This window comes from Octodon degus, unplaced genomic scaffold (genome assembly GCF_000260255.1).
Source record: "Octodon degus isolate 3935 unplaced genomic scaffold, OctDeg1.0 scaffold00145, whole genome shotgun sequence".
Lineage (NCBI taxonomy): Eukaryota > Metazoa > Chordata > Mammalia > Rodentia > Octodontidae > Octodon > Octodon degus.
The window spans coordinates 3,963,988-3,981,790 of record NW_004524721.1 but is presented as its reverse complement, the minus strand read 5'-3'; the positions used below and the strand labels follow the sequence as shown (position 1 = coordinate 3,981,790).

The following is a 17,803-nucleotide window of genomic DNA, read 5'->3' as shown; positions in this document are numbered from 1 at the left end:
AAGAAGAAGAAGAAGAAGAAGAAGAAGAAGAAGAAGAAGAAGAAGAAGAAGAAGAAGAAGAAGAAGAAGAAAGCACCTGTTTAGGCAGGGCCCAGGGCTGGGGTTTGATCCTCAGAGTGCTGTGCTGGCCCCACCCCAAGGAGGCGCTGAGACAGAGACTGAGACTGGGCGTGGTGTCACATTCCCGTAATTCTAACACTTGGGAAGCTAAAAACAAGAGAATAACTACAGGTCCGATCTATGTAGTGAGACCCTGTAGTTCCTGTACTAAATACATAAAAATATATAAATAAAATGAATTTAACAATAGAGTGTTGAAATCATGAATTGCACAAAGATTTCTTTCATGGCTTTACTGGGGTACAAGTGACAGATGACAAAGTACATACACACTTTAAAGTTTACCATTGCATCACTTTTGATCTCTGTGCACATCATTGTGGCCATCACTAGGATCAAAACAGTAAACATTTCACCATTTCTACATTTTACTTTTCCCCTTGGTTAGCTTTCCTTTTTCCCTCCTCCCTTCTTTTCCTGAGCTTTTTACAAGTATAGATCAGTTTGAATTTTTAAGAATTATATGTAAATATCATTGTATAATACTATATACTATTTGCGCTGGCTTTTTATGCAGCATAATTGGTTTGAAGTGCATGATGCTATATATGTACATAGTTTATTCTTATTGCAAGGAGGTTTCCACTTAGATGTCTTAAGGGCTTATCAAGCTTGACTTGCTCAAAGTAAAACCCATTATCTTCCCTGAATGGTTTTCTCAGAGTTCTTCACTTTGTAACAGGAATTGGAGAGTTGGGAGTTAGGATTCTCTTAGGGATTAAGAACAGCTGCCCTACAACAGAGTTCAGAAACCCAAAATGGAGTCTGCTGAGTCACAGCCCTCCAGGAATCTGGGTATCCAGGTGTGCTTTGTTTGGGACCTCCCCAGAGCACGACCCAGCAGGCCATAGGCTCAAGAACCCATAGGCCCTGCATAGATACTGCATAAACACATCATGTATTGGACCTAAAAAAATACATAGTTTCCTGCAGGATAGAAATTATACTCCTTGAAAAGGGAGGGCACCGTCGGAAGTGAGGAAGGTGCTGTGTAATCACGGAGGAGCTGAGGCGCTAGCATCTCCTAAAATGGCCGATTACCTTGGCGCCAATCAGCGGAAAACCAAAGAGGATGAGAAGGACGACAAGCCCATCTGAGCTCTGGATGAGGGGGATATTGCTTTGCTGAAAACTTATGGTCAAAGCACATATTCCAGACAGATCAAGCAGGTTGAAGATGACATTCAACAACTTCTCAAGAAAATTAATGAGCTCACTGGTATTAAAGAGTCTGACACTGGTCTGGCACCCCCGGCACTCTGGGATCTGGCCGCAGATAAGCAAACTCTGCAAAGTGAGCAGCCTCTGCAGGTGGCAAGGTGTATGAAGATAATCAATGCTGACTCAGAGGACCCAAAATACATTATCAATGTGAAGCAGTTTGCCAAGTTTGTGGTGGACCTCAGTGATCAGGTGGCACCTACTGACATTGAAGAAGGCATGAGAGTTGGCGTGAACAGAAATAAGTATCAAATTCACATTCCCCTGCCTCCTAAGATTGACCCAACAGTTACCATGATGCAGGTGGAGGAAAAACCTGACATCACGTACAGTGATGTTGGTGGGTGTAAGGAACAGATCGAGAAATTGCAAGTAGTTGAAACCCCACTACTTCATCCAGAGCAGTTTGTTAACCTGGGCATCAAGCCTCCCAAGGGCATGCTGCTCTTTGGCCCCCCAGGCACAGGCAAGACCTTGTGTGCCAGGTCAGTTGCCAACAGGACTGACGCTTGCTTCATCCGAGTTATTGGCTCTGAGCTTATACAGAAATACGTCGGGGAGGGGGCTCGAATGGTTCGTGAGCTCTTTGAAATGGCCAGAACAAAAAGAGCCTGCCTTATCTTCTTTGATGAAATCAATGCCATTGGAGGGGCCCGGTTTGATGATGGTGCTGGTGGTGACAATGAAGTGCAGAGAACCATGTTGGAGCTGATCAACCAGCTAGATGGCTTTGACCCTCGAGGGAACATCAAGGTGCTGATGGCCACTAACAGACCCAGTACTTTGGATCCGGCACTGATGAGGCCGGGGAGATTGGACAGAAAGATTGAATTCAGTTTACCTGATTTAGAGGGTCGGACTCATATCTTTAAGATTCATGCTCGTTCAATGAGTGTTGAAAGAGATATCCGATTTGAATTGCTAGCTCGACTGTGTCCAAATAGCACTGGCGCTGAAATTAGAAGTGTCTGCACAGAAGCGGGTATGTTTGCAATCCGAGCACGGCGAAAAATTGCAACTGAAAAGGATTTCTTAGAAGCTGTAAATAAGGTCATTAAGTCTTACGCCAAATTCAGTGCTACTCCTCGCTACATGACATACAACTAAGCTGCAAAGGCTTTCAAATGAAAACACTTCTAGTTTGGATCCTGAGCTTACATAGACTTGTCAACAACCACCTCACAGAAAAATAAATGTTCAATGTGAAAAAAAAAATTATACTCCTTAAGCAACAGCTCAGCTCCCTTCTAAATCCCTTGAAACTCCTTAGATCATTGAACATTTCAAAGCTTTCAATGATATACACACCCTGGTGCCATAGGTTTGCCACCACTGCCCTTAGCAAAGAGCCCTCGTGAGTATCCAGCAGAACTGTCCCCAGCCAGCAGGAGCTTTACTTCCTTGCCCTTGTATCTTTTACTTTCTTGCCCCTACCCCATCACCACAGGACGTGTCCTGGGTATTCCAGTGACAAACTCCAGGATCAGCTGTTGCCATCACGATATAAGTCTGACTTGCAGGCCTTGTCTTTGACCTCTCTCTCTCCTCATTCCTCTGTTCACTCATCAGGGTCTCCTGCCAGCAATCTTACCAATACTTCTCCATTCCAGATATTTTTTCCAATTTCCACTGCTATCAATTTCCCAGTGGAAGCTATGTAATGTCTCTTTCCCAGCTTTTTTCTCATCTGATCAATTTCCTAAATGATGGAGTCACCTTTCTTGAACATGAAGCTCTTTACCTGCCAGCCTAAAATATTATTTAATCCATTCTCATTGCTCTTGAGGGGTGAGAAAAACATTCTTGACATGGTCCATGTGTTCCTACTGACCTTTGAACAAGGGCTCACAACTACTTTCTATGACAGCAATCACACTAGCTGTATCCCATTCCTAGCCCTTCTGCTGCCCCACCTCAGTCTGATCCATCAGCAAAGTATTACTGGTTCTGCTTTTCATCAGAGCCTGCTGCACTCTCTTTTCCCTGCTTCTCCTTTTTCTCTTGCCCCATTCAATTGATTTTCAAAAGAATCATGAGCCAGAATGCTGGCTTGTAGTGTACATCAAATCATGCACCAGTTAGTAGCTACATTTTTTCATAGCTCACCACTGTAATTTGAAGACAACACAAAGTCCTCAACCTTAGCCACAGGGCCTGCTTGGTCTGGTTACTGATGACCTGGCCGTCCTCATCCTCTACCACCAGCCAGCTACCTCACTAGGTTGCAGTCACACTGCCCTGCCTTCTTCCTAACCCCTTCATGTCCCTACACCAAAGATTTTCTTACTCTTTTTTCTTCTAAATTTTATTTTAAAGAGTGAAAACAAAAGCAGAAACAGAGTACATACAACAATACATATGGTACAGAATTTCAAAAGAAGAATAGAAAATTGGATTCAGGTCCCAGCAGTGGCCGCAGTGCCTCTTGTCTTCATCTCTTTTTGCAGTCCTTCACTTCTGGAAACATCGCCTCTGGCGTGGATGTCTCTGAGGGAGTCATCAAGGTATTCAATGACATGAAGGTACCCAAGTCCTCAACACCAGAGGAAGTGAAGAAGTACAAGAAGGCAGTGCTTTTTTGCCTGAGTGAGGACAAGAAGAACATCATCCTGGAGGAGGGCAAGGAGATTCTGGTGGGGATGTGGGCCAGACTGTGGACGACCCCTATGCCACCTTTGTCAAGATGTTGCTGGACAAGGATTGTCACCATGCCCTCTATGATGCGACCTACAAGGCCAAAGAGAGCAAGGAGGATCTGGTATTTATCTTTTGGGCCCCTGAGCGTGCACCCCTTAAGAGCAAAATGATCTATGCCCGTTCCAAGGATGCCATCAAAAAGAAGCTGACAGGGATCAAGCAAGAAGAGATCAAGGACCGCTGCACACTGGCAGAGAGGCTGGGCGGCAGTACGTTCATCTCTTTGGAAGGCAAGCCTTTGTGAGCTCCTCCAGTCCCTGTCTGGAGCATGTGGCAGCCCTGGACCTGCCCTCAAGGGGTTGTAGGCTGCCCCCTTTCTGCCAGACTGGAGGGTCTGGGAGGATCCCAGCAGCAGGAGAGCAATCCTTTCACCCCAGTTGCCAAACAGCCGCCCTACCCCCTGGACCTTCCTCCGGCCTCCATCCCTGATGTTTCCTGCCTGCCGAACCTGCTTTTTTTTTTTTTTTTAAAGACGTTAAAGTATCTTTATTTACAGTGACCACATTTTATAAGCATTTTATATAGAGATAAAATTCAAGTGAAATAAAAATAATACTAGTGATCTCAATCTGATAAAAGCCATCTATGACAACTCAACAGTCAACATCATACTAAATGATAAAAAACTGAAAGCTTTCATTCCAAAATCAAGAAAAAGACGAAGAAGCCCACTGCCACCACTCCTACTCAGTATAGTTCTGGAAACAGTGGGCAGAGCAATTAGACATAAGAAAGAAATAAGAGGAATAAAGACAGGAAATGAAAAGTTAAATTATCATTATCTCTGGATGACATGGTACTCCACATAGAAGATCCCCAAAATTCCACCAAAAGACTTCTAGTTTTCATAATCAAATTTAAAAGCATAGCCAGATACAAAGTCAGCTCTGAAAAATCAATAGTATTCCTATGCACAAATAAAAACTCATTGAGATAATTTAGGGAATCTATGAAAAAAAATTAACTTATCAAAGGAAATAAAAGGTCTTTGAACCTGCTTTTGATCTTCTAATTCCTATTGGGTTGAAACAGACCAAGTTCCCCTCAGGCAACCAGCTTGGGGGGGGGGGACACTTGTATTTTTTGTTAACAATATCCACACTCCCCACCTATTTCTCCCCGCTCCCATGCTGCCAACTTCTATCGGAAATAATGACTCTGTGCTTGTCCATTTAGTTCTGTGTATAAATGGAATGTTGTGGAGATGACCCTTCCCTGTGCCGGCTGGCTAACTCCGCCCCCCTTTTCCCTGGTCGAGGCCACTCATGGAAGCAGGACCAGTAAGGGAGGGACCTTTGATTTAAAAAAAAAAAAAAAAAAAAGGCAACAATTTAAAAACTCAAAAAAAGGACTGGCCAGATAGTTCAGCGGACTAAAGTGCCTGCTTAGGCAAAGCTCAGAGGCCAGAATTTGATCCTCAGCATACCGTGCTAGCCCTGCCCCCAGGGCGTGCTGAGACAGGGAATGAGACTGAGCATGGTGCCCTTCGCCTGTAATCCCAGAGCGTGAGAGGCTGAAAACAAGAGGATCACTATGAGTCCGATCTGTAGAAAATTAACAACAGTTGTTATATTACATATTTTTATCAACAAATCTATTGCACAGATTACCAGATTCAGATATGCAAGATCTGTCAAATAAACATTAATTCTTCCTTTCAATATAGCTTAATTTCTCTTGTCCATTTTAATTTTTATTTTTAATGTATTTTAAAGAGAGTATAATAATAATTGATACCACTGGAAATGGTACACACTTAGAAGAACAAGATGTGACGTGTTCAACCATGGCTTTTGTATTGCACATTGAACTGGGGATTGAACTCAAGCCCTTGCGCTTGCCAGGTAAGTGCTTATCCTACTGAGCTATCTCTCCCCACCCCTCTTTCTTCTTGAGGAACACTTTGTCAAGCTTTTTGCCCAGGCTTTTCCAAGGGTTGTGCTCAGACCACACTTTGCCTCTTCCAAGAAAGCCACTCTCTATTCCGCTGCTCGCTTTGCCCGCTGAAGGTTCATCCTTCTTGAGGCTTTCTTCTCTCTCGAATCAGGGCCACAGCTTCCCACCAACTTCTCTTTTTTTTTCTCCTTTTCATCCGTACCCTGGCTGCTCTAGACGCACCGGTTTCCTTGCTGCTCCCTCTAAACCTCAAGAGCGCTCCCAACTCCGGCCCTTTGAAAGTCTTGATCTTCCGCCGGGAACCTTTACCAGCAAAAGTCCAACCTTAAGGAATCCCTCAGCTCACTTAGGTCTGGTTCTGTGTGGCTAATTACTAGACAGTTCCTTCTCCGTGGGAACACGCTCATCACTCTGTATCTTTCACCTTTTAATTCTATCAAAACGCATTCCTCGACTTGCTATTAATTTACTGTCTGTTCTCTACCATCTAAAAAGCACCACCTACTGTAGGAGGAATTGTTTTCTTCACCCCTGTTTGCATTAATATGTAATTTCTCCTTGAAAGAATGAACTGTCTAGAATTATCTTATTAATGTATGAGTCTCATCTATGTCTGCAGGTCTCTGCCGCCTTTCCCCACACGCAAGCCTATATAGATACAGCTGTCTAGGGGAAGAGGAGCCTAGTTCAACCTTATTTACCAGCCGGAACCTACTTTGCTTCTGCGTTTTCAGGCCTCCCGCCCCTGCCACCTTCTCCCTGGAGAGGCTACTCCCTGAGTCTTTCCAACTGGTCCTTCGCTAGGGCACATCGCGGGGCCAGGGGGCGCCTTGCCGCCTACCTCACCCCTTCCCACAGTAGGGACCAGGCGGTGGTGGTCGCACGTGGGGAAAGCCCCCCGGGCGCCCTCTCCGCCCCGCCCGCTCCCCGGGCCTCTTCCCCAGGGGCCTGCGCCCCGCGGGCAGGAAGCTTGCGCAACCGCCAGAAAGAGGAAGCGCCGCGAAGGCTGAGGCAAACGTTTAAGAAGAGCCTTGCAAAATACAGCGGCCTCTCCAAGTCGCCGAGCTGCTCCTGGGCCCCGGGCGCCGAGACCGCCGGACGAGCGCAGAGAGCGGAGCGCGGGAAAGCAGGCGCGGGCTCCGCCGCGGGGGAAAGGCGCGCTCGGACGGCGCAGAGGAGGAGAGCGTGGGAGAGGCGCAGGGCGCCGGCGCGCCGCAGGCCCGGCCGCCCACCCAGGGCCCCCCGTGTGCCCCCGAACCCCGCGCCGCGTGGAGCGGGTGACCCCACAGCCTCTTCCTGCTCCCTGCAGCACCGGACCGCGCGAGCGCCCAGCAGAGCCGTCGAGGTAAGCGGCGCCCAGGCGGGAGCCCGAGCCCCAGCGCGACCCCTCCGGCGGTCGCGACCACGTGTGCGGCTCCGGCCGAGCCCGCGCGCCCCCTGTCGACCCCGCGTGGGGCTTGAGCTCGTCGCGCCCTCCGAGTTCTGCCCCGGGTTTCCTGCCGGGTGGAGCAGGTCCCACTGGAAGCCGCCTGGCCTGTCCGGAGGCCCCCGGCAGAATTTCAGGGCCCTGCGAGGTTGAGGGCAGTGGTGGGAGAATTTGACGTCTGACGGCGCTTCCTTCCTTTAAAACTTTCAGACCGCTGCTTCTTCTTTTTAAAAATAACATTTCCTCCCAAATTTTCTCCTGTTCATTTTAAAGTGTGAGTAAGATAAATCTGGACACTGGACACAAATACTGTAATTTGGCTTAGGCAGGAAGCCTTGCATAGCATGAACGACACTGACCAGGGTGACCTTGCGTATACCTGTGGGAGTCTGGATCCAGGGTCCAGCTGTAAACCCCATTCTGGGTCCCTCAGTGTGTCTCTGTGAAAGCCTGATGTGGTGTTTCCTAGAACAACGCAAGGATCTGCGGTTCAAAAAGACCTTTTAATGAGATGGTTAGACAGCGGTAATCCTGGAGTAATACGAAAGTTACACAGAGAAAAGGCACGCGTGTACTGCAGCACAAGATACGATTTCTGATGGTGTGCGGCAATTTAATCAAAGGCAGGGTACTTTATGCTTTTTCAAATCTCGGACTCCAAATGGAAATTTTAGAAAGGAAACCTTGGGAACAAACGCAGAGAGCTGTTCTGCCTGGATGGCACCAATGTGCAGCGGGGGCACATGGCTTCGCAGCAGCCGGCTCCCAGCCGAGGCCCTGCACAGAAATCTCCTTACTGGCTTCCGGGGGTGCTTCCTGTCTGCGCCTTCCTTATGGAAAGGTCAGACTTCATGTCATCCTCACACTGTTAACACTTACGCATTTTTACACCTTTAACTAAGATTTGTGTCTTTTCTGGGAATCTGAGAGGTTTTTGTTCTACTTCCAAGTCTGCCACTGACTAGGCAAGGATGACCTTGATTAAGTTGCTAACATCTCTGGACCCTGGAAATTTGTTGGTAAGGTGAGAGTGTTGGACTTCTTAGGCAATAATGGAGAGATAACAAGAGGTGACCAGAGTTGGGTGTGGTAAGTCAGTGCCAGAGTATTTGCCTGGCATGTAAAGGGCTGTGTGTTCAATTCTAAACTCCCATGCACACACACACACACGCACGCATGCACAGGTAACAGATATTCTTAAATTCGGAAAATAAAAACAATTTTGAATGCTTTAAGGCATTTCCCCCATTGGTTTTTTTGTTTGTTTGGTTTGCTTTGCTTTCTTTTCTTTTCTTTCTTTCTTTTTTTTTTTTCCAGCCGAACCCAGGATTGAACTCAGGCCCTTGCAAGCAGGCAAGCACTTATTCTGTCAAACTATCTCCCCTGCCCGGGCCTAGCTATGTAGCCCAGGCTAGCCTTGAACTCACAATGATCCTCTTGCCTCAGTCTTCCAAGTGCTGGGATTACAGGCCTTGGCTACCACCAGTGTGCAGCTGAGGGCTTTTGTTTCAGAGAAGTTCCTTTTAAAACAGTCACTTATATATTTCCCATCTATAAAGAGGATAGCAGGGCTGAGGAGATAGCTCAGTAGAATAAGTGCTTGCCTGGCAAGTGCAAGGGCCTCAGTTGAATCATCAGTTCCGCAAAAAAAAAAAAAAAAAAAAAAAAAAGAAAGCACACAAAAGGAGGATAGCAACTTGAAAATAGAGATAGCTCATGTGTTGTAGTGCATAATTGCTTCCTTGGTACTTTTAAAAGAAATCTATTACTTTAAATCTTACACATAATACTTGCCAGGCTATATAGCACCCATTAAGTACGTTGTACTTTTATATCCTGAAAATGTACATTAGTTTCCCACTACGTGTTTTGCTTAATGTCACTCATAATTTAAAAGTTCTAGATATTTCCATATTATTATGATAAGCTCTTTATAAAGTTGATTGTTGTAAATGTCTATGCTTGATGTTCTACCTTGAATTTTCATTAAACCTTTTAACAAGCATTATTATTTTCACTTTCTTCAAATCCCTTTCCCTTTTTACTTATTTTTATACCTAGTCTTCTAATGAACCCCCAAATTTTAGAATAAGTTAGTCCATAAGACAGAGATTTTTGGGGGTCGGGGAGATGGCTCAATAGAATAAGTGCTTCCCTGGCAAGCGCAAGGGCCTGAGTTCAACCCCCAGTTCCGCAAAAAAGAAAGAAAAGAAAAGAAACTGAGATTTTTAGCTTTCTGGCACATCATGAATTTGTTGTATAGGCAGTAGAATCGTTCTAAGAATTCACAAAATAGGAAAATGTAAAACCAAACAATAATTCTTATTAACACAATTATATTTTTGGTATGAAAATTTATGTTTGTCTGTCTAGGGAAGTAAGGGAAGGTGTGGGCCCCCACACCAGTGTAGGAGGCTGCACCATGCAAATCTGGCAGGGCAGGACCCGGCGATGCCATCTAGGACTTAGAGGATGGCATTCCCAGCACATTCCCCTGGCCTCACCACATCTAAGTGTGCCATCATTAGGACTCACTTCAGTGTCACTTCTGGTGGGTCTCATCCATATAGCTCAGCCCCCAGGATCCAACTGAAGCGCAGGACACAGGTGACACAACTAGAGCGCCCCACCTTCTGAGCCTGTCCTGCAGCTTGAATTCAGGCCACTTTTCCAAAGACTTCTTGAGCGCAGACTGTAAACTTGATCATCATGGTGTTTATTATAGGACTTTTCTTTCTTCTCCTTAACTAATCTTTGTTTACCATACAGTAATAGTAACTCATTATTGTTACAATATCTCTTCAGCCTATAAAGATTCAGTACTTTTATCCAAAATGCTTGGGACTTGAAATGTTTTGGATTTTGGTGTGTGTGTGTGTGTGTGTGTGTGTGTGTGTGTGTGTGTTTTCAGGCTTTGGTATAATTACACACAGATACATAATGAGATACATGGAGTGGGTACCCAAAGAGGCACCCAAGTCTAAACACAGAATTTGCTTATGTTTCATATATACTTTAAACACATTAACTGAGGGTAATTTTGTAGAATATTTCAACAGTTTTGTGAATGAAGCAAAGTTAGCATATGTAGTTAAGAGCACCAGATGGGTCTTGCTTCCACTAGGAATGCTCAATGAACTGTGCTGTGTGTCTGTGTTTTAACTTATGGAACCCATAACTCGGGTGTTGAATTTACCATTTATGGTGTAATGCTGGCACTCAAAAATGTTTCAGATTAAGTAATACTTTGGATTGGGAGGTTCTAGGCTATGGATTCTCAGCCTATATTGCATACCAGATGTTGTGCTATGTAATTTAGCTGTGTAGTTTCATTGAGCCTCACTTCTCGGTTTATACTATTATTATTGCCCTTTCATCACTGAGGAAATGAAAGCACAGAAAGGTTAAAAACTTACTGAGGTGGTTAATAGAGCTGAAGTTGGAATCGGGCCAGTCTGATAGGAGGATCCGAGTGCTATACCAGGGGCTATATCAAACAAGGAGTTTACAGCTGGGGAGTTGGGGCACTCAGCAGTTACAATTCTATGTAGGACTAGAATACTGATGGGGCACATCAACACCTCCAGGTCCCTACACCCCCTCTAGGTCAGGAAAGGAAGATAAACAGAAGGTAATCAAGCAAAAAATTGGCTTGCTACAGAGGACAAGATAGAATCAGCAGTGTGAACAGTGTTACCTTTATATGGGCCTTTTGAGAAATATAATTTACTTTGGCCAGAAGAAAACCCTGTTTTCATTTTTATCTTTATTCTAATCTGTTGTGACAAGCTCTGAGGTTGGTTAAATCAACAAAGTAGTAGGTCTTCATTTTTTTTCTAACTGCGATGACAATTTTTCTGATTGGGGCTCCAGTCACAGGTTCACCTGTGAGTCAGCTGTGGGCTGGGAGAGTGTGGTCAGTGTCTCCTTGCACAGCAAGTGTGTTTCCACAAACTGGCCAGAAGATTTATATCTACAGAGCTACAGCATATAAAACTGGAGAGAAGCCAAAAGTGATGATAAGCAAGAAAACTATGAGATTTATCTTTCCTCCACTTTTTATTTATTTATTTATTTATTTATTTATTTGTGTGTGTGTGTGTGGCCAGCTCAGCCCACCAGGGGGCAGGCTGGCTGGCATGTGGTGCTGGGGGATTGAACCGTGGTCCCTGTGCTTTGCTAAGCTTGTTCTAAGTAGGTGCTTTAGACCACTAAGCCATCTCACCAGCCCTCCTCCACTTTTATTAAGAAACATTTTACATATAGAAAAGATGATGTATGATAGATATAAGTAATGATATAATCAGTTACAATAAATAACAGTAAAACCAATCTAAGTACCCGTTACCCAACGTAAGTGGGATATTACCAACATATCATGTGGTCATCTAGGAACATTCCTCTATTTGCACTCTAAAGGTAATTACTTCTAAAAATTCTAATTTCTAACTTAGTAAATATACCCACATGTTTGCAAACAGATGACCTCAGGCTGGAGATTAGAGGACATTGCCACTTGAAAACTGGATTAAGGTCCTCACTGACTCTAGGTGTGGTCACAGAGTGTGCTAATTTAATTTAGCATAAATACAAGTATATTAGAAACAGTTAAGAGTAAGTGCCACAGAGATAGTAAGAGTAAGTATATGAGAGAATATGATTTAGAAACTGCCAACTTCTCATTCTACTTAGATTTGTACTTCAAATATGACTAAATCATTTCAATCAAAAATTCTAGCTGTTTGTAGTTCAACTATCTGAAGTAAAAATATTTCCACTTAAAAGACAAGTCAATCATTTCCCATCAGAAAATTTTGCTAAGCATCAGTCTAGGTGCTTTGGATCCATCAGTGATAAATAAGGAAATGGTGTGGGTATTGGGAAGTGAAAAACGCTGTAGAAGAGACAAAGTTGAGCAAGGTACCATCATGGTGTTAAGCAAGGTGGCCAGCTTGGCCTCACCTGGAAGCTAAGATCTCAGCAAAGTGTGGAGAAGCGGCTGAGTTAACCAAAGGCTTTTGAGCATAACAGTGTGAGGGGGAGAGCAGGGCCGAGCACGCTGGTGCCACACAGAGCAAGGCCCCTGCTGCTGTACGTAAATGACAAGGCAGCAAGGAGTGCTGGTGTAGCGGGCCAGGGAGGGCCAGGAGGTGGCAGGTCAAAAGGACTTAGGGCCACTGCAAAGGAGCCTTCCAGGGTCTGAGGGAAAGAAAAGGTGGGATTCAGCACATTGTGTTTAAAGCTTCATCTGACTGCTTATACACAGCACGAGGGAGCTGGGATGGAAAGAGAAGGCATAGTTTGAAGTTAGTGCCAACAGGATTTCCCAACAGAGTGGATATATTTGGTATGAGAGATGACTCCAGAGTTTTGGCCTGAGCAAGTGGAAGGATGGAACTATGATCAGCTGCAAGGAAGAGTTGGAGAGGGATGACCTGACCTGTTCTAGACCCATATACAAAGCATCAGATAATGATATCCTTGTGGTATGCAGGGCTACAATCAGCCAGCAATTCTTTAGGAAGACACTGTTATTATTCCTAGGTACAAATTAGAAATGACAGTTTAGAGAGTTAAAGAAATGTGCTCAAGATTACACTGCTTAAGAAAGGGGACAGAAAATCAGATCTTTGGGACCCTAGTGTTTTAATATTTCTTTTTAAGTTTTGGGAAGGGTTAATGAGCAATCTTTATGCTGTAGCTAATAGAGGTTATAGTTAGACAATCAACAGTATTACCCTTCTATAATTATTAAGAATAAAAATTATTTTAATAAATGGAAAAACAAGAAATGAATACCACAAAGCCCTATATTGGTGCATAAATTCTTAACCAGTTATTTGGACAATGTGTGATTTTGAGGCTTCTATGATTGTGTAGTTTAAAATCAAGATTCTGCCAGAGGCAGGTGAGAGGCCTTTTTCACAAAAAAGTTTTTCGTGCCCAGAGATGAAAGATGTTTCTGTTTTCAAAATCTAAGACTAGATTTGGAAGAGAAAGCAGCTTACTTCTTACATAGCTGTATTCCTAATAGATTCAAGTGTCAGAGCTAAAATTAACCAGAAGGGATCGGGGATGGGAGCAATGGTGCTGGCCTAGCATGCATGAGGCCCTGGGTCCCACCCTTAGCACTAAAAGTAAAAAAGTTCTAGGACCTGCTTCATGTCAGGTGATACTGGTAGCTGGTGAGGGTTTGGAAAGATAAAGTGGTTAGGAAGTAGCTCCTGACAGAGACCAAGACAACAGACATTTCATTTGCTTATTAATAGGGATCAAGAAGGTGTAATTGTAATAAACTGAATTTGGTGGAATCCTGCTAAAAGCCATTGGTTGCCATTTCATAAGCTGTATTTTTTGCAGAGCCAATTCCAGTCTTCAAGAGCATTGTTTGAATTTCATATCATAAAGAAAAGGATGACTTAGTCACCATGGAGGTAGCAGGGCAGGAAGAGGGAGACGATCTCGCAAAATATTTTTTTCAGTGACTTTTTATTGTATTCCAATGCATAAATTCCTGATTAAGTTTATCTAAGGCTCTTGCAATTTTAACAATAATTTATTTCTTTGGCCAAGATGCACAATTGATAGGTAAGCCAGTGAACTGATTAGGTTTTCCTAATGTCTTCCCAGGGTTCGATCCCCAGCATACTGTGCCAGCCCTGCCCCTCAGGCACACTGAGACAGTGATTAAGACTGGGTATGGTGTCACATCTGTAATCCTAGTGATTGGGAGGCTGAAAACAGGAGGATTACTACGAGTCCAACCTGTGTAATGAGACCCTGTGCTAAATAGATTTAAAAAGAAAAAAAAGAGAGAGAGAGGAGACAATGTCTTCCTTCTTTTGGGGAAAGGATATTCTATCCCTGAGCTTTATGTCCGGCCTCATTATTTTATGACCGCTTTCTTATTCAGCTCTGTAAAACATATGGCTTATTAAACCAGGACTGTTTCTCTGTATTTGTTATTTATTTATCTATTCAGAGACAAAGTTTCACTGTGCAGTTCAGATTGGCCTTCAACTTTATAGCCCAGGTGATCCTCCTGCCTTAACCTTCTGATTTCAGTGTCTTTGGAATTCTGTGGCAGTATATGTTTGCTGTCATCAGCAACAAGCAGAAATGAAGTTTCTTGGTCCGTAAGTGTGGATAAAGGTGGTGCAGTGTGGTAAGAAGAAGGCATAAAATCACTCTTGAACATGAAAACTGGAACTCCAAGTTAACTCACTGTGCTCACTACCCTCAAACCCTGGTTTACAGAGTGGGAGACGCTCCTTAAACATACTCTGACTGGGCCAAACTCTGCTCATCATCACATTATTGGAGCTTTGTTTTTTCTTCCAGTTTCATGCACAACTATGGAGGGGGACTCGCATGTCAGGCAAAGTGGAATGTAACATAAAATCAGACACAGTGTCTCATCTCAAGAAGCTTCCCACCTAGCAGGGGGGACTGGCCTACAAATAAACACATCAGAGTGCATAGCACAGTGACTGATGCAGAAATGATGTAGTAAAGGTAGTGATGACAGAGAAGACGTTTGGTGAGAGTGGCAAAGAGGCACTTGGTAGGGTAAAGGCAGAAGGAGGTCATCCATGCCCAGGGAGAGTGGACGGCTTGGCAGAGGTGAAGCGTAGAGTGTGGTGGGAAGGGAAATGGGGTGATTCTGACCCAATCCTTGGTGAGTAGTACTCACACTACATCCGTACGCTACAGCCCTCTCACCCATCAGCCTTGAGTCAAAGGCCAAGGCAGTCATCATAACAGAACCAGAGCCCTCCGTCCCAGTGCTATTCCACAGAAATGCAATGCAAGCCCAACATAGCACTTTTAATTTTCTGGAAGCCACGTTAGAAATGTCAAGAAGAAACAAATGGCATGAATTTTGTCCTTCTATCTTAATGACAGATTCAAATTTTGTCATCAAATGAATATTATTTTAAATTGAGTACTAAAATTACTAATGAGCTATTTTTCTCAAATTCAGTGCACCTTTGTGTGGTATTTTGCACTTTTATATAACCCCTCTCGATTGAGACTGGCCATACTTCCAGGGCGGAATAGTTGTGAGGGGCTGCAGCTGAGGGTGAATTCAGAAGTAAGCTGAAGGGGAAAAAAAAAAAAAAGGATGATTTTAGCTGTTGTTATGGCCCTGTCCTTGTTGCCTGGCATTAATTCAGCTTTAAGCCTCTACCTACAATGCTTAAGTCTCTAGCCATAAAAACATCAAATCATCATTGCTTATTTTTATCCTTTCGCTCCACCAACATCCTGCTGTTTTACAATTCATGGATTCTGCTTAATTGTAGCAGCATCTAAAAAGTAACAAAATAAATGGCAAAGCAGGTTTTTGTACACCCACATCCGCCAGTGTGTGGTCTGTTGCCATAGGTAACCAGGGCTAGCAACTCTTTTTTTTCTTGTTTCTTCCTGCTAGTTCACAAGCAAAACACTCTTCTCATCAGCACATCTCTTTGTGGAGGTTCTGCATACAAAAACACATCTCCCTTTGAGGAGGGGGCATAGTGTTAAGATTTGGATTGAGAAGTTGGAGATACTCAGGGAATGATCTGGAAGAGCCTGAGGGAAATTCCTGAGCAGTTCCTCTTCTGTTCAGAATGGTAGAGGCTGTCCTAGAAATTGAATTTGCAGACATCCTTCCTAATGACTGCCTTTTGAACATGTGTCTGGGCCCACAAAAAGTGGCAGTCCAACTCAATTTCCAGCACACAAAATGCAGTGGACGAGACTGCTTCTCTTCCATGCACTCAGGAGAGAGAGAGAGAGAGAGAGAGAGAGAGAGAGAGAGAGAGAGAGAGAGAGAATTGATACTTGTTTCCATGGGTTGTTTTAGAGGAAAAGTATAGTGATAGAAATATTGATAGTAACAATAATAGCAGATGCTATGCATTTTTCTTCTTTTATTTTTTCTTTTTGATACCGGGAATCAAACTCACAACCTCATGCTTGCCAAACCCTGACTCTGATGCTAAGCATTTTATATGTATCACACTTTAGTAGGCACTTTACAGGTGTTAGTTGATTCTTGTGAGGTAAGGACCGTAAGGAGGGTGCCTTTCTTTCTGAATTCCAGTAGAGCACAAATTTGCATTTGTTTCAATAGGATACCAGGTTAACTACTGCATGTTGAAGAGCTCAGCTATCAAACCATTACCACAATGTGACTCCATAGTCCCAAATATAGTTATCAAACTTTGTCATCAGAATTGGCTGAGAGGTGCTTAACACTTGGCAACATCCTCAGAAAAGGCGCAGGCAATGGTAGGGAAAGAAAAACATGAAGGAAAATTTACAGCATCTGAGGAAGGAAAGAGGATTTGAACTCCAGGATGCTTTACAGAAGATTAATCAGGAAACCGGACAGAGCCCTGTGAATACTCAGCTCTGTGAACCCACTTGTACATAACTGCTCTAGTGAATAGTCCCTCACTAGTCCCACAGTAGTCGTGGTACGTGCTTGCTTGATGTTGGAATATTTTATATCAAACATTTGAAAAGAAAAAAATATTGAAATATATTCCCCTGGGAATTTCTCTTGAAAGTAAGTCAAGTATTTTCTCCTTGCAATTACATTGCTGAAACAGGCATTTATTATTCACATGTCTTTTGTAGATTAAACCTGGTTGCAGTCACAGTTGTTGAGTCGTATGGCCTAGAGATAGATAATAAGGGTATACAACAGTATTGCTATCTCTCACTAGATTTTCCTCCTCTTTGTTGAGCACTTTTTGACAATTATTATGCAAAGGACGCTGCCGGTGCTGTAAAAAACAAGGACAGCATCCCTTATTGTCCAAGGGAGATGTTGGTTCCAACCATCCCTTCAGTCCCAATGTCCACAAACACTTGATCAAGTCGTTTATATAAAATGCTTTAGTATCTACATAACTTGTGTAATCCTCCTATACAGATACCTTAAATCATATCTAGAATGCTTAAAACCCCTAGTATAAGACACAACTATAAACACATTCAGCCACCTTATCTCTGACAAAGGGACCAACCGGTTCACTGTAAAAAAAAAAGGTAGTCTTTGTGATAAATGGTGCCAGGAAAACTGACTTTCCACATGCTGAAGGCTAAAACTAGACCCATGACTATCACCATGCACTAATCGAAAGTCAAAATGGATCAAAGATTTAAATATTAAAACAAACAGTAAATCTACTGGCAGAGAAAGTAGATTTGAAGACATTGGGGTAGGCAGAGAGTTCATGAACAAAAGCAAAACTGCACAGGAAATACTTCAAAGAATCAACAACTGGGATCCCATCTTATTGAGAAATTTCTGCACATCAAAAGAAATCACCAGCAGAGTGAAAACACAACCTGTGAATTGGAATAAAATCTTAACCAACAATCATTCAGACAAAGAGCTTCTATCTTGACTATATAAAGAATTAAATATGATTTAGACTGCCAAAA

The 17,803-nt window shown here is 43.4% G+C and overlaps 1 protein-coding gene and 2 pseudogenes across 3 annotated transcripts in view; all 3 read left to right on the top strand.

Annotated features, from left to right (window-relative positions):
* Window positions 1–1,134: 1,134 nt before the first annotated feature.
* LOC101579769 lies at window positions 1,135–2,542 on the top strand (annotated as a pseudogene). The gene has a single exon (XR_192777.2). The product of XR_192777.2 is annotated as a 26S proteasome regulatory subunit 7 pseudogene (transcript).
* A 1,300-nt stretch (window positions 2,543–3,842) lies between these two features.
* Window positions 3,843–4,282, top strand: LOC101579369 (annotated as a pseudogene).
* A 2,655-nt stretch (window positions 4,283–6,937) lies between these two features.
* Apbb1ip (amyloid beta precursor protein binding family B member 1 interacting protein) overlaps window positions 6,938–17,803 on the top strand; it is a 127,922-nt gene continuing 117,056 nt past the window's right edge. For both annotated transcript variants that reach the window (XM_023701974.1, XM_023701973.1), the window contains exon 1: window positions 6,938–7,279. The gene's annotated coding sequence lies outside the window, so the exon portion shown is untranslated. The remainder of the gene's footprint in view (window positions 7,280–17,803) is intronic.